The sequence below is a fragment of the Propithecus coquereli genome, unplaced genomic scaffold, assembly GCF_000956105.1.
Source record: "Propithecus coquereli isolate 6110/MARCELLA unplaced genomic scaffold, Pcoq_1.0 Scaffold12, whole genome shotgun sequence".
Taxonomy (NCBI): Eukaryota; Metazoa; Chordata; class Mammalia; order Primates; family Indriidae; genus Propithecus; species Propithecus coquereli.
Window position 1 is genome coordinate 13,634,898 of NW_012136080.1, and position 16,486 is coordinate 13,651,383.

General features: G+C 38.3%; 1 non-coding gene across 1 annotated transcript; it reads left to right on the plus strand.

Moving 5' to 3' along the window:
* Positions 1 to 16,009: 16,009 nt before the first annotated feature.
* Positions 16,010 to 16,082, plus strand: TRNAK-UUU. The gene has a single exon. It is a non-coding gene; the product is annotated as a tRNA-Lys (tRNA).
* The last annotated feature ends 404 nt before the right edge of the window (positions 16,083 to 16,486 follow it).

The following is a 16,486-nucleotide window of genomic DNA, read 5'->3' on the forward strand; positions in this document are numbered from 1 at the left end:
ACAGGCCTGACTCCAGGTTGCAAGTTGGATCCAGGTTTACTCCAGATGTCTTTCACCCTCCTTGCTTCCGTGGGCTGCCTCGGGTATGTTCTTATCATGGTAGTGGCAGAAATGCAAGAAAGCAGACCCGTGTAATCAAGCACATTTTGATTTGCTCCAGTCATGTTTGCTAACATTTCACTGGCCGAAGCAAATCGCATGACTGAGCTCTAGGTCAAGGCCCTTCAGTAAGAGGAATTGCAAAGTCATTTGACAAAGGACACGAATGCAAGGAGGGGTAAAGAACTGGGATCAATAATTTTATCAACCACAGGGACTAGGAAGAACTTTTGTCCTAATATTTAGTTTTAATATTATCTATCTATCTATCTATCTATCTATCTATCTATCTATCTATTTGAGACAGGGTCATGCTCTGTTGCAGGGGCTATAGTGCAGTGGTGTCATCATAGCTCAAACTCCTAGGCTCAAGAAATCTTCCTGCCTCAGCCTCCTGAGTAGCTAGGACTTAAAAGCACGCACCACCATGCCTGGCTAATTTTTCTGTTTTTTTTTTTTTGTAGAGATAGGTTTGGTTTTACACTTGCTCAGTCAGCTGGTCTTGAACTCTTGGCCTCAAGCAATACTCCTGCCTCAGCCTCCTAAAGTGCTAGGATTACAGGTATAAGCCCTTGTGCCTGACCTAGGAAAATTTTTTTAAAAAGCAGACAAGAAAAACAGCACAAAAGCCCTGAGAACTAAAGGCATTAAATTGAGAAGGTTCTGTCTTGTTTGGGGAGATTATCTCTGGAAACACAAAGTACGGGCTTTGTGGGTAACTCAAGAACTATCCTAAACGAGACCTGACATTGAATGATGAGGACGGAAATACAGCCTTAATAAAAGTCAGAAATGACCCACTGTCTTGGGGCCCTATTTATCTCATACACTATTTTGCTAGGCTGCAATCCTCAGTAGAATGAGGATTATTTCTGTGCTTTTCTTTGCTATTTTCCTGGCACTTAATTCAGTCCTTGGTACATAATAGGTCCCATATTTCTTTACTGAATTTATGAATGAATACATGATTGAATGAATGAAATAGGGAAGCTCTGTTTGGGGAAAATTTTAAGCTGCTGTTTTTTTCTGTGGCTTGCACAAAAAATCTGGATAACTGGGCAGTAGCAAGTAGGGGCTGAACCAGAATCTAGTGAAAACATGGGCTCAGAGTGGAAGTCCAGTTTCAGATCAGAGATCTCACAGTTGTGAGTATTAATCAAGAATTAACCCTATGCTTCGTATTCTGGGGAAGTGTTAAAAATAAAAAAGAATTAACCCTGAAGAAAATGTGCGGGGCATGTGTGGCCTCAGATTGATCCAGAGAGGAGTTAAAAAGAGGAAGTGGACGCAAGCACTTTTCCAGACTGAAGAGAGAACCATCCAGGGACTTCCTTTCACAAACCAGATGGCAGCCTCCAGCTGGCTGCCCTAGAGGTACTGAAATTGGAAGGACTCAGTAGCCAAGCAGATCCGCCCACTTGCAGGGCTGTGGGAGGCCCTGGATGCTGGGGTTTGTAATTATCTCCCAACTGAGTTTTTGTGTAGTGACATGGCTGGCAGAGCTAAAGCTGCGGCAGCATTTTCTGTATTAATTTGAACTTGCCTCAAGTTGTATTATTTTATGGATGTAAAGACATAATGCTGGTTAGATCAACATTTAGGCTCTGATAATTTTTTATATATATATATATATATAGGATGGTAGTGGTGGATTGGAGGTGGGGAAGTTACAAAAATATGTTTCTTACTTTCTAATACCACTGGTGGTAACGTACCTCACCTACCTTTTTGGAGAGCAAACTGATGATAATTATCAAAGTTTTAAATGTGCACAGCCTTTGGCACTAGTAGGGGCTTTTCCATGAGGGCTTTGTGGGCCCTGTTAAGGCATTTTGTCTGTATCTAAGGAGCAAAGGGAAACTATTCTAGTGTTCGTAAAGCAAGAAGGGCTGGATGTTGAGGTTGGTGATCTGATCAGATTCCTGATTTGAGAAGCTACCGACTGAGAGACAACTGCAGATATTTAGGTGAAAGAAGATGGTAGCTTGGGCTGAAGTGGTGGTGACAGAAATGGAAAGGAGGGGTGCATTTGAGTGAATCACAGAAGCAAATTTACTAGGAGTTGGTAAATGATTGGATTTGGGGAGATGTCAAGAGGGAAAAGGATGTCAAGGAAGATAGCTCAGTCTTTATCTGGATAGATGATGGTTCTCTTCACTCAGATGGGCTTGCTTTCGGATTGCAAAATACTATGCAGACATTAATAAGGATAAGGTAGATCAGTCTTTCAAATTATTTAGACATGGGCATTTGTCCATAATATATTATAGAGTTTAAAAATAGGTTACAAAATAGTAGAAATAATATTTTAAAATACGTTAACATCTATTTATCTATCAATTTTTATAATCCTTTGAAGTTTGTGAATATAGGCACCACATTAATATCAGTGTTCATCTCTAGAGTGTGGGTGGAATTATAGGGGACTTTCACTTTCTTCTTAACATGCTTTTATGTTATTTGGTGTTTCTATAACAAACATGCTATAATTTGATAATATTCCAGTAGCTGACCAGAAGGGGAGTTTAAAGACTGAGGGCTGAGTATTTAAGGATCAGTACTTCTAGAGATCTAATGGAGCCTGAAGGAATATATACAGAGGAGCCTGTGAAAGGAAGAGCAGCTTTGGAAGAAATCTCCAATGCTTTTACCTGTTCCAGACAAACCTATGGGTATGAACAGACAATGACTCTGGACTGGATATAATCCAGTGCAGTGTGGTAAGGGCTGTGTGGATGTGGGGCTGCAGCCCGTCTGCAGGGTGGCAGAGGAAAGTAGGAGGATGGCCATGTATGTCTGGTGCATGAAATGTTCAAAAAAGGGAATAAAACCTGAGCAGGCAGAAGTGAAAACTTGAAAGGTTTCTGCAGTTTATGTTTTTCTGTTCTTTTTTTCTGAAGTTCTATCCATCTCTACATGGAGCCATAAACACAGAGACATCATACCCATCAGAAAGACTGCTTGTCAAGGATGCCTGCAGTCAGCCCAAATGCGAGATGGTTTAATCCTCTAATTATAGATGACTCCAGTAGCAACAGGCGCTCTGAGCCCCCAGCCAGGATCACAAGAGACAAAATCCTGGCTCCTTCAGGTAAATCCTGCGATTACCCAGCATAGGAAGAAGGTGGGATCTGAAGGGTTCTTTATTGGAAGTCCACATGAGCACAGGCTTTCTGAAGCCTGGCTTCACAGACCCCATGTGGTGCCCATCAGCTCAGTCTTTCTTCACCACACAATCCAGATCATGCTGTTCAACCTGCCAACCAATCTGAGGTGTGAGCTGCAATTAGGAACACTCTCATTTTCAACCCTGGCATTTAATGCAGCATAGCACAGTGTGGCCTGTTCGGTTTGAATCCAGCTCCACCACTTATCCAGTGGTATGAGTTTCGAAAAGTTGCTCTCTGTGCCTCAGTTTCCTTATCTGCAAAATGATTATAATACTAGTACCTACTTCATATGATCATTGTGACTATTGAAGGAGTTACACATGAGACTCTTAGGGTTGCCCTGCAAAGAGTAAGCACTCAGTAAATGCTCATCATTTTTATTAATATTTATTATATTCTGATGGGTGTTAGAGGTCCTCAAAGTACGTCAGTTCTACATCAGCCACTGCCTATGTTGTCAGCATTTGGGCATACAGTGAAGGTCCTTCAAGATTTTTGGAAATGAGGAAAATAAAGTTTTACACTGAGGATGAAACAGAAAAGATAAATACATATTGATAGCAGACCCCACAGCAAAGTCACCTCAAAGTGATGGAATGGCTCCCAGGAAAGCAAGGCTCAACTGTAACTACTCACCATCCATTCCTTCATTCATTAAATGACTCTGGGTGCCTACCATGTCTCAGTACCAGGTTGGGTGCTAGCTGTAAATTAGGACTTGATGCTTGCCTTTGTGGAACTTACCAATCTGGGGGGGAAATGGGCAATAAAGGAGACAGAACGAATTGTGCTAGCTATTATAGAGAAAAGAAAGAGGGTGCTCTTGGGGGAGGGGTGCAGTTGGCTGTATAGCATTCCATCATATGACTATAACACACACTATTTGACTTTTCTATTGTTGGTGGATAGTAAGGTGTTTTTTTTGTGTGTGTGTGAGTGGCAATTACGAACAAAGCTGCTATGAACATTCTTATATGTGTGTTCTGGTACACAGAGTCAGTTTTGTTAGGTTGTAATTTTCTAGGGATTTGTACCTTCAGTACCAAGGTCAGGGTAGTGGGAGCTTTGTGCCCTGGATTTATGCAATAAGGTAGTTCATTGTCTGTAGAGAATTTAAAAACAATGTCAGCAATTCCAAATAACCACTCCTCCAATCTTTTATTGCTTAAGTTCTAAAATAATGGCTGAGATTTCTGTTGCATTTTCATAACATATATGTAAGCTTGGAATTGGAACTTTAAAAAACTTACTTTTAAAACTCACTATATTCTATCTATGTGAAAGTCAATTTGGAGAATTCTTAATTACAGAGTTACGTCTTAAAACACTTGGACTTGGCTACACACCTTTGTTTCTAGGATAAGTTTGTAACGGTTGGAAGTATTGGAGCTTGCCTATTTTGGGTGCAGATAATATCTCCAACTCCTGTGTTACTATGTGTTCCTGGGTTTAAATAGTAGATTAGAAATTAACAATGATAGCATAGTGATTGGAAAAACAAAGAAACAGAACTTGAATTACAAAAATTCTAACCTCGTGTGACCACTTGAAGTTTTCAAACATTTGTAGAGATGTTTGAAAGTGGCTAGAATGGATCCAAAAGAAACAAAGACATAAACAGTGTTGCAGTTTCTGGAATTTATTGTGAAGTGAGACTTTTATGAATAATGGATAAGCTTAACATTGTGTTTAAGACTTTTCTTAACTACTTGTGTATATGTTCCTTTATATGTAAGATATTTTTCAAAATTTAAATAAAAAAATGAGTTTTGCTCAACTCTGAGCAAAGATAGATTGACAAATCTGGCCAGATTGTCTATGGCATGAATATGTGAAGAGGCTTAGTCTTGATGAAATCATTGACAACTTTGCAGCAGTTTAGGCAAAAACATAGAAATTATAATATTTATATTCATTCTGATGAATCAATATGTAAGCATGAGTATTTTCTCTTTAAAAATACATTAAGGCAATTAAAAAGTAATTAATCCATTAATTTTTCATCCTTTCTTCTGTAATATTTATTTTATTAGGCTGGGCATAGTGGCTCACACCTGTAGTCCCAGATACTCAGGAGGCTGAGGCAGGAGGATCACTTGAGCCCAGGAGTTCGAGGTTACAGTGAGCTGTGATTGTGCCACTACACTCCAGCCTGGGCAGCAGAGTAAGACCCTGTCTCTAAGGGGAAAAAAATTTGGGGGAGGCGGTATGTGTCTTTATGTGTTTACTAGTATATGAAATTTAATAAAAGAAAATTTTCACTATCTATGTTTCTCTTCTGCCCATTATTATTACTTGTTTGATTATATGATTATTTCTGGAAATAATGTTATTAAATAAAAGACAAAAATGTTAAAAATGATCTGCTGTGGGTGTCAAATATGTCACTGTGTCAATTTCATCTACATTTTCAAATTTATAAGTATTAAGTTGCTCAAATTTTCTTTCATGTTTGATGTGTTCAGCATCTAAATGATTTCCTTTGTGAGTTACCTGTGCCATCTCTTACCATTCCGAAGAATCAACTTTGGCTTTGTTTCCCTTCTCTCTTTGTTTATTCTGTTTCATTTATTTCTGCTGTATGCTTTCTCCTAGTTTTTCCCCCCTTCTTTTTCTAAGTTTTTAAGATGGATGCTTAACTAACTTTTTTTCTTTACAAATAGGTGCATTTTAAAGCTAATATTTTCTGCACGTTTCAGTGCAGAGTTTTTTCATTGTCATTTAGCTCCAAGTGTTTTAAAATTTCCATTATTTCTTCTGTGACCTATGGCTATTAATATATATTAATTTCCAAATATTTGAGAATCAAAAAATTATTTTTCAAATTCTAGTTTAACTGTATTGTGGTCAGAGAACATATTCTGATCTCAGTCCTCAGAAATTTGTTGAGACTTGCTTTATAGTTCATTATGTGATCTATTTTTTAAATATGTGTGTATGTTTGCAAAAAATTGTACATTCTGCAGTTGTTGGGCTGTTGGTGGATATTCTCTAGATGTTTATTTGGTAAAGTTCGTTAATCCCTGTCTTAGTTCATTTGTACTGCTATAATAGAATACTGTAGACTGGGTAATTTATAAATAACAGAAATTTATTTTCTCACAGTTTCAGAGGTTGCGAAGTCTAAGATCAGGGTGCCAGCAGATTCAGTGTCTGGTGAAGGCTTGCTCTCTGTTTCCAAGATGGTGCCTCTTGCTACGTCCTCACACGGTAGAAGGAGTAAAAAACGGAACAGTGCTGTGTCGTCACATGGTGGAAGGAGCAGGAGGACAAAAAGGGATGAACTTGCTCCCTCATTCCTTTCTGTAAGGGCACTAAGCACATCCATGAAGGCAGACGCCTCATGGTTTAATCACCTCTCAAAGTTTCTACCTCTTAATATCGTAATAACCTTAATAACTTTGGGGTTTAAGTTCCAATATATGAATTTGGAGCAATACAGACACTGACATGATAGCAGGACTGTTTTTCAAATCTTCTGCCTCCTCACTAAGTTTTAACAGCATATTCTATCAATCACTTAAAGGGATGTGTTGAAATAGTCACAAATTGTGGATATTTATTTTTCCACTTGTTCTGTTAATTTTTGCATTATGTATTTTAGGCCATGTTACTAAATGTAAATACACTTAAAATTATTTTGTTTTCCTCATGAATTGAACCTTTTTATTGTTATGAACTGATAGTCCTTACCTCTAGGAATGATTTTCACCTCAAATTCTGCTTTGTCTGATATTAATATAGCAACATCATCTTTCTTTTTGTTAGTATTTGAATGCTACCTTTCACTTTTAACTTTTCTATATTTTTGTATTTTATAGTCTTTTGAAAACACTGTATAGTTGGATTTTATATTTTTCTAATCTCATTTTTTCCTTTAATTGAAGCATTGTTGATTTATAGTCATCATAATTACTGAGATATTTGGAATTTTTAAAGCTGTATGTTTTCTATACAAATTTTATGCTGTTCCTCTCTTTTCATTTTTATTTTTACTATATTTTTCCACCTTTTTTAATTTTTCAGGTATTATATACTCTGTTTATATTCTTTTAGAATTTACTCTGGAAATTACAAAAATGCACCTTTAAAGTATAAAGGAACAAAGTTAAGGAATAACTTTTGTATATCTTCCAAATAACCTTAGAACATTATAACTCCATTTATCATAACTTTTATTTATATATTATTACTATTTGGTAATAATACCTTATTTATATTTAACCCTATTAGGCATCATTATTACTGATTTATACAATCAATATGCATTTACAATTCTCATTTATTTCCACTCAATTTTCACTTCATACCTCTTTATACTTCAGACCTTCAATCTAGGATCACTGCTCACGGCATGTCCTTTAGAATTTTTTTTTCAGTGAAATTATGCTGCTGATGAACTTTTTCAGTATTTTTCTGAAATGTCTTTACCCTCTGTCTTCAAAAATATTTTTGCTGAATACAGAATTCTAGGTAATCTCTCCACTTTCAAGGCTGCACTTAAGATTTTCTCTTTTTCTTTGGTTTTCTTAAAAGTTTCTATAATTTGTCTAAGGGGTGAATTTCCTTTTATTTATCTTGCTTGGGATTCTCTGGAATTTTTAAATCTGTGAATCATTGCCTTCAATCAGTTTTAAAAATTCTCAGCCGTTTTCTCTTTGCAAATCACTTCTGTCCCTTACTCTTCTATTCTTCCGAGTTTTAAAATTTTTGTTATTATATTTTTCATTTCTAGAAGTTCTATTTAGTTCTTTCCTAAATCTGCTATGATACCTTTTATAGCCTTTTGTTCCCAGCAGATATTTTCAAATTTGTCATTCATATTTTTAAACACTATCAATAGCTATGGTAAGCATCATAGTTTTAAAAATTGTGTCTGATAGTTGCAATATTTCAATTCTGTGTGGATCTGCTTCTGCGGACTGTGGTTTCTCCGAGTTATTGTATATATTCATATTATCTTGTATTCTTATATGCTTGGTAATTTCTGACTGGTTGCTGGTCATTGCTTTTCAAAGGTAATTTGTGGGGGTTTTCAGGGGCTAGAATGAATGTGCTCACCTCTAGAGACTTTGAAATGCTTGCCTCTGCCAGGGGCCTAAGTATCCTACCCTTTGCAACCACCAATATATAGGCTAAGGATAAATGTACCTGAGGGCCTACAGCAGACACTGTTGGTTCCCCACTTAAATTCCCTCTAGTGCCTCCTACTGGTTCTGTACGTTTATCCGTCAGCATTTTTTTATGCTTTGCTGCTAATGACTAGGACCTGAACATTCTTCAGAGGATTGTCCTTGGGCTATTGGATCTACTTTGCCCATTGAGACAGCTGAAAGTTTCTGAGAGTACATCCCTTCAGAGATACCTGTAACCAATGACCGATCTTATAGGAATACCTGGGAGTTTACATCCCTTCAGGGAAGCCTGTAGGCAATGACTGATTGGTTCAGAAGTATAAAAGCCCAGCTCCCTTGCCTGGAGGTGGGAAAACCTTGATGTGCAATTTACACTTTAGAGCTTCCGGCAGGATCAGGTTGAAGCTGAGACTCACATGTGTTTTCTTCCTAGTTTGGCTTCTTCCTTTTTCCCATCACGCTTCCCTTAGTCACCAGTTTCTCCTGAGAATACTTTCTTAACCAATCACACTGAATCCTTGCTCAGGGTCTGTTTCTTGAAGAATCTCATTGAAGATAAGACCTACCCATGACTAAAACCTACCAGAGATAGCTTTTTTGAATTTTTCCCCTTTTGATCTGCTTAGCAAGGCAGCTTTTTCTACCATTCTCAGTGGGCAGGTATAGCTAGATCTGATTTTTCTTTTTTTCCTGAGGTTGTATCCTTCTGGGATCACAAGATAATATGAGGAAAATCTCAAACAAGACTCTACCTGGATGAATTCTGGACTTTGGTGTGTGCCTCTCTCTCTCTTTCTCTCTCTCTCTCTCTCCACATGCCCAAACTGTTGACCCAGAGAACAAGCATTTGTGTTGCAATTGCCTCTTTGATGCTCTGGCATGCTGCTAATGCTGTTGTTCATAGCTACAGTACATTTCTCAGTGTCTCTTGCAGTTAGGTGGGACCTCTGACTGGGTCCTGGCCAATGGAATGTGGGTAGAAGTAATGGATTCCTCTTCTAAACCTGGTCCCTAAAAACTTCTATTCGATCCACCATGTATTTGCTTTTTTCTTGTTGCACCAACTGGATACAGATGACTTAATGAAGGACTCCGAGGCTAAAGGAGCATTAGAGCCAACAGATGAAAGAAGCTTGGTTTCCTGAATGTGGAGCAGAATTGTCTCCACCAATCCCAATTATCAGGTTATGATGGAAGTAAGAAATAAAGCTTCATTGCTTAGCAAAGTTTTTCTTGAGAGAGAATTGATAACTTTCTAATTCAGATTTGGGGTTTGTGAGCTCAGACATTAAACTGTAGTATATAGACTTTTCATTCTCTGTCTCTAAACTGCCTTCCACCTCTTAGATCTCAACATATGTTTTGGCAATTTATAGGCAATATTAGAGTCCCTCTTTTTCCTCCTGTATAATGTTGATTGTGGTTTTTCTTTTTAAGTTTTCAGACTTGAATCTATGTTCTTTAAAGAAAAAATAGTTTATATTCTTTTAAAGTTTTATTTATTGTCTTTTTGGGTAAGTTTTCTGGGGCTGTGGGTTCTAGGAAAAGACAGAGTGCTTGGGCAGCAGGGAAAGGCCAATTCTGCCCTGAGTGGAATTTACACCAGATTGACCTTTTTACAGCACACAGAAAAAAAAAAAATGTGAAGTTGAAATCTCAGACAGTTAGGAGAACTTCAAATTTCCAGGATGTTTGGGGAAAAGTGGGTTTTCTTCAAAGTTCAAAAATCTTGGCAAGATCTCTGATGGATGCAGTGTCCATCTTCACCCTTCTCATAATGGGCAGCCCAGTGTGAACTCTTCTGGGAAAATGAAATACAGTGTCTTAAAAGAACATTCTCGATATGATGCAAATGCAGCTCTAATCACAGTCTCTGCTTGCTGAGCTGTCAGGTGTGTCTCAGGATTTGGGGCAGGGTTTTGCTGCTGAATTCTTCTCCCACACATGGTTGATCCAGCCAACTCTAGGAAAGTGGATATCTTTTATTTGGAATTCTATAACCTTCCAAAAAGAGGATAGATTTTTGAAGAATCACTCTAAATTTTCCTGTTCTTCGGAAGCTCCTCCTTATTACTGACTATAAACTGGGGGTGGGGGGACAGTAGGGGAGAAGAAGAAGAAGGTGGAGAGAGAGAGAGAGAGAATGAATGAACATAAAACAGCACACTCACTTATCAAGAGGTTTGGACCATGGCTGATTTGAAATATTACTAACCTTGCATTTTCAAATTTGATGCACAACAACCAAGATGCTAATACTTTCCTTAGTTTAGAAAAAAAATCCTTTCACCCATCTCTTCTAGCCGAAGATTAGGAGAGAGGCTTTAAGAAGATTTAAAAAAAAAAAAAAAAACCAACTTCTGAGCAGCGGAAAAAATGGTTTGTGATTCAGGGGCTTCGGGCAATTCATCATGGAAATTGGGTTTCTTAGCAGACATCGTGTGAATCCTTTCGTCCCTGTCAACTTTTAATACATTACATTGAGAATGTAAATCGCGTTGGTGAGGGGGAGCGGAGAAAAAAAAGGGAGAGAGAAAGCTTCCTCATTTTGGATTTAGTAGGGAGGAAGCATGAGGCCTGTAATTCATATTAACTAAATAATAAAAAAATCTATATAAATATATAGATATGCAGGTATATCTGGGAAGAAAGTGGGAAGAAGTGAATGAGACAGAGTAAAATTGAAATCGTTTTATCCTTTTGAAGGGTCTTTAATGTGTGCTCCTTATAATTCATTTGAATTTTCTTTAGTTTTTATTCCTTCATGTTTGTTTCTTAGCTACATGAACAAACCCCACCCACCCTCCAAAAACAAACAAACAAACAAACAAACAAAGGACAAAGACTTGTGGTCAGGGGTTCCCTGACTGAACAAAAGAGAAAAAGGAAACAGAATCTAATTCCTCGTTAATAGGGAATATTGGTGGGAGGGCTGGAACTTCTCCCCATCTCTGTCATCATGAGGATTGGGCAGAGCCCTTGATTGGCCTCCTCATTACCCAGTGTTCCCCAACTTCATTCATTCCTTATTCTGAAGGTGTTTCATTCCCTCTAATTCAGTGGTTCACATGCATTTAGGGCTAGTGGGGATAAGATTAGCAGGTGCTTTGCTTACTGGTTCTGTAGAATGTTCTTCTATCTTTTCCTCGGCATAATTAGCTGTCATTTTGGCTCCCATATGGATTTTTCACCAAATTCATTACAAGATTCCCTTAGTACCTTTCTTTTCAGTTTTCCTGGGTGATATCATGTCTCTCTGGTCCCCTGGAGCCTGAGGAGTTTCAGTTTGGCAAATTTCATCAGTGAATGTAATGGTTTCACTGCATTGGGCATCACTAGAGCCAGGACTGGGTTGGATCTTCTAGGGCCATTTTCCTGTTGGTGTTCCTGACAAGGGGGGAAGATTAAGAGGGAGGAGGTGAAATCCGATTCTGTAGCTTCTTTCTTCCTATGACCCCAGCTCCCAGTTCAGTCTCATACCCACAGGAAATTATGATTGTTTATTCCATAGTCTAGTCTGCTCTTAAAATGGAGTTGCAGACTGGCTTCTTATTTTTTTGATTTTTTAAAAATTTATTTTTATTTTAAATTTTTTTTCTGGAGCCTTATACCTGAGGATTCTTATTGGTTTTTTGTTTGTTTTTTAATTTCAAAATATTATCGGAGTACAAATGTTTTTGATTACATGTATCGATTTTGTTATGCTTGAGGCAGGGTTTATAAGTGTGCCCATCACCTAGATAGTGTTCATTATACCCATTAGGTAGGTTTTTGTCAATCCTCTCCTCCCTGCTCCCCCTGCTTGATTTCCACTGAATTTTACTTCTCTCTGTGCACATATGTGCTCATGGGTTAGTTCTAATTTTATAGTGAGTATATGTGGTGTTTCTTTTTCCATTCTTTAGATACTTCACTTAGGATAATGGTCTCCAGTTTCAACCAAATTGTTGCAAAAGGCCTTAATTCATCCTTTTTTATGGCCGAGTAGTAGTCCATGGTGTATATATACCACATTTTGTTAATCTACTCATGAGCTGATGGGCATTTAGGGTTGATTCCACATCTTTGCTATTGTGAATTGTGCTGTGATAAACATTCACGTGCAGATGTCTTCTTGATAAAATGACTTCTTTTCCTTTGAGTAAATACTGGGTAGTGGGATTGTTAGATCAAATGGTAGGTTGACTTTTAGTTCTTTGAGGAATCGCCATACTGTTTTTCATGGAGGTTGTATTAATCTGCAGTCCCACCAACAGTGTAAGTGTTCCTGTCTCTCTGCATCCACGCCAGCATCTATTGTTTTTGGAATTTTTAATAAAAGCCATTCTAACTGGGTTAAGGTGATATCTCATTGTGGGTTTAATTTGTATTTCCCTGATAATTAGAATTCTTATTGTTTTTGTTCTATACAATCAGATAGGCAGGTGGGGCAGGGGCCTGGAATCTCATTTTTGCTTTAGACATCACATATTTTCAACTAATATTCCTTTTCTTTTTGCCACTGAAGAAAAGCCCAAATAAATAAAATAAGAAAGGCTCTTCTTAGAAACTGATGAAGAATTCTATGGAGCAATGCATCAGAAAATTGTGGAAAAGAGGGACAGGTGCCACCCGCTTTGTGATGTTCAGAGATCATAATGGAATAAAACAGAGACTTATGCATGTGGAAAATGGATTGATATTTGAATTTACTTAAAAATTTAATTTAAAATTTATTTTTGTCAATGTAATATAGTTACATATTACTATTGAAAAACACATCCTCTGTCCCCTTCCACCCTTGAAGATGTTTCTTCTGATATTTTTGTCCACACATGTGAATGCTGTAGTTATTCTCTTCCTTATGCATGCATCCATCTTACACGGTATCCACTCACTTCTAGTATGGTAGTTGAAGACTCGGCTTTCTCCACTTGCTCCCCACGTCACTACCCCTCACCCTTTCAAACAGTTATATCGTAATAGTGCTGACATTATGATGGGTATGCAGATATCACTCTCAGTGGAGCAAAGTAGGGTACCATGGCTACATTTGCTTTCTCATTTTGTTTTCTTGATAACTGTACTTTATGTTTTTCAAACCTAGTTGATATCTGTCAGTTCCTCAGTCCTCTATTGTGTTCCATGAAGACTGACTGCTCCCCAGGCTGCTGAAGGAGATTGTTGTGGGATTTCCTTTTCCTTTACTTTTGGGCCGAGTCCCCTCTTAACTGGATCCCTATGTCTTTTTTTTATGTTTTGGTTGACTCCTGCATGTAGCCAAAACATGTACTCTGGTAGCCTCCTAAGGGGTGGGGGTGTAAATGAAAAAAATTTGAGCTCTTTGTCTGATATCTTTATTTTATCCTTATGACTCATTGATGGTTTAGTTATTTATAGAATTATAGGTTGAAAGCCTTTTCCCTTAGACTTTTGAAAGCATTGTTCATGGTTCCCTGGCATTCAGTCTTGTTGGAAAGTAGGATGTCTTTTAGATTTTATTTCTTTCGATGTGACATATGTGTTTTTTTTCTCTCTCTGGGATATTTTAGGATCTTCTATTTAACCTAATATTCTTAAATATTATGATGAGGCATGCTTTTATTCTTTCATTGTGCTGGTCTGTGGACCTTTTTAATCTGGAACCTCAAGTCCTTCAGTTCTTACCTACTTTCTCTGAGAATTTCCTCTATTTTCATTTTGTTCCATCTGGATACCCTGGGTTAATTCTCTAATTTTCTCATTTGTTTTCTCTTAAGTTCTTTATCTTTTGCTCTATTTTCTGGGAGAGTCTCTTGATTTTATATCTACTCATTTTGCAGATTTTTAAAGCTTTTATCATATGTTTTCTGGGCTTCTTTGGTCCAAAAAAACTTTCTAGTTCTTTGTCCCTTTTTCTTTTTTTATTTCAGCATATTACGGAGGTACAAATGTTTAGGTTACAAATACTGCCTTTGCCCCACCTGAGTCAGAGCTTCAAGCATGCCCATCCCCCATCTAGATGGTGCTCACCGCACCCATTTGGTGTATATATACCCCTCCCCTACTACCCCCTCCCACCTGCCTGGCACCTGATGTATGTTACTACTATATGTGCACTTAAGTGTTGATCAGTTAATACCAATTTGATGGTGAGTACATGTGGTGCTTGTTTTTCCATTCTTGGGATACTTCACTTAGTAGAATGGGCTCCAGCTTTATCAGGATAATAACAAGAAGTGCTAGATTGTTTTTTGTGGCTGAGTAGAACTCCATGGTATACATATACCACATTTTATTAATCCACTCATATATTGATGGGCACTCAGGTTGTTTCTACATCTTGGCAATTTTGAATTCTTTGTCCCTTTTTCATTGGATACCTTTATTATAGATATAATAACTTCTATATTTCTGAGATTATTTTCAAGTTTTCTTTTATGCCCAGTGCTATTGTTTTGGGCTTTCTTGAGTTCTTTTTTTACTCTTTTCTTTCTTTCTTTCATTCTTTTTCTTTTCTTTTCTTTTTTTTTTTGCTTGTTTTGATGTTTCTGTTTTGGATCGGAACCAAGAACTTAGGCCAATTAGAAGCCCTGTAGGAGCAGGGGCAAGGCTTCTCCACTGGCTGTCCTCGCTGTGGTTTAATTAGAGCGTCAGCCAGCCACCTTATGGGAAAGCCCCAAACATCAATTAGTGGAGCTCTTCTTCTGGAATTGTTAATTTCCTCTAGAGAATGATCTTCTCATTTTTTTCCAGGACACTTGTATTCCTGGCTACCTGCTCCTCAGAGGAGGCAGGGCAAGGATGTGGGGGCTCCATAGTTCGGTATACAGCCTCCACTTAGTCCCCTGTTTTCAGCTTCACACCTAATCCCTGCCCTCTGAGCTGATGCCTCTCTGCTGTTATCTTCTCCAGAGAGTGAATCTTCTGTCTCCCACAGAGGTAAGGGGATTGGGATGGTTGCCTGGCTGCGTGGGTGGGCATGGGGCCTGGAATCTCTGACTGCTCTTTATATATTATTTTGGACAACTTTCATAGTTTTCAGCCCCGTATCTCACCTTTGCTTCCAAAGTTTTGAGTGCTTCCAGGGCCGAAGTCTCTTCATTTGACCCTGCAGGACAAATGGTTTTCTTCTCACTCGTGTAGCTCCGCTGCAGCCAGAGCTTTTACTTCCTCTGCTCTTCTAGGTTAAGCACCACTCATCCATCTGCCTTCTGTTCTCCAAAACTTGTTGAAACTGTTCCTCCACCCTCTTCTACCTTCTCATTCTTCTGGTCTTTGTTGGTGGATACTCTTTTCATTCTTTCACTTTCATTTAGATGGGATTTAGGGAGGAGAGAAGATAAGTATGTGTTGCTAATCCACCGAGTCTGACAAGAATCAAACAAGTGTCAGTTGCTAATTTTCTCCTACACTGCTGCAGTTGGTGGTGAGGACCCTGGTGGCTGGTATCAAGGTGGGCCTCAGTGTCTGGGACACTCCTAGTGCTCTGATCTGGGAGAGCATCCAGGAGAGAGGACTTAGAGCAAACCAGGGTCCCCTGGTGACCCAGCCTCTTCTGCTGCTTATGAAGCCTCAGTGTCAAGGTATAAGGCCAAGGCTGTTTGGTAGAATATTTGGGAGTCAGCTCAAGAGCTAGAAGGATGAGCCTGAATAGCTCATTTAGTAGAGCATCAGACTTTTAATCTGAGGATCCAGGGTTCAAGTCCCTGTTCAGGTGTTAGGTCTTTTCCACTCCTCTCTGAGTTTTTCAACAGAGGGAATCCTTCAATAAGGGAAACAGATGAAAGAAAAAAAATTAAAAAAAAAAAAAAGAACTGGAAGAGATGAGCTATTTCAGGACTCATCTTCCTTCTTATTGATGAGATTGCTCCACAAACCAGGCCCAGTCCAGGGCTGTAATTAAAAACAACCAACAACAAAACAAACTCTGACATTAGAGACCTTTGTATTTGCTACAAAATGTTCAAGGCTTCACATAAAAAACTTAAAAATTATCCCACAAAGTTTTCAGAAAAAAACCATTCTAAACAGTGCTTCCTCCCCTTTCCTGTCACCTTAACTGGGAAAGTGAACAGCGGAGGGAGTGAGTCCACGAAGGAGAAAAAATAAGGGAAGAAGGGA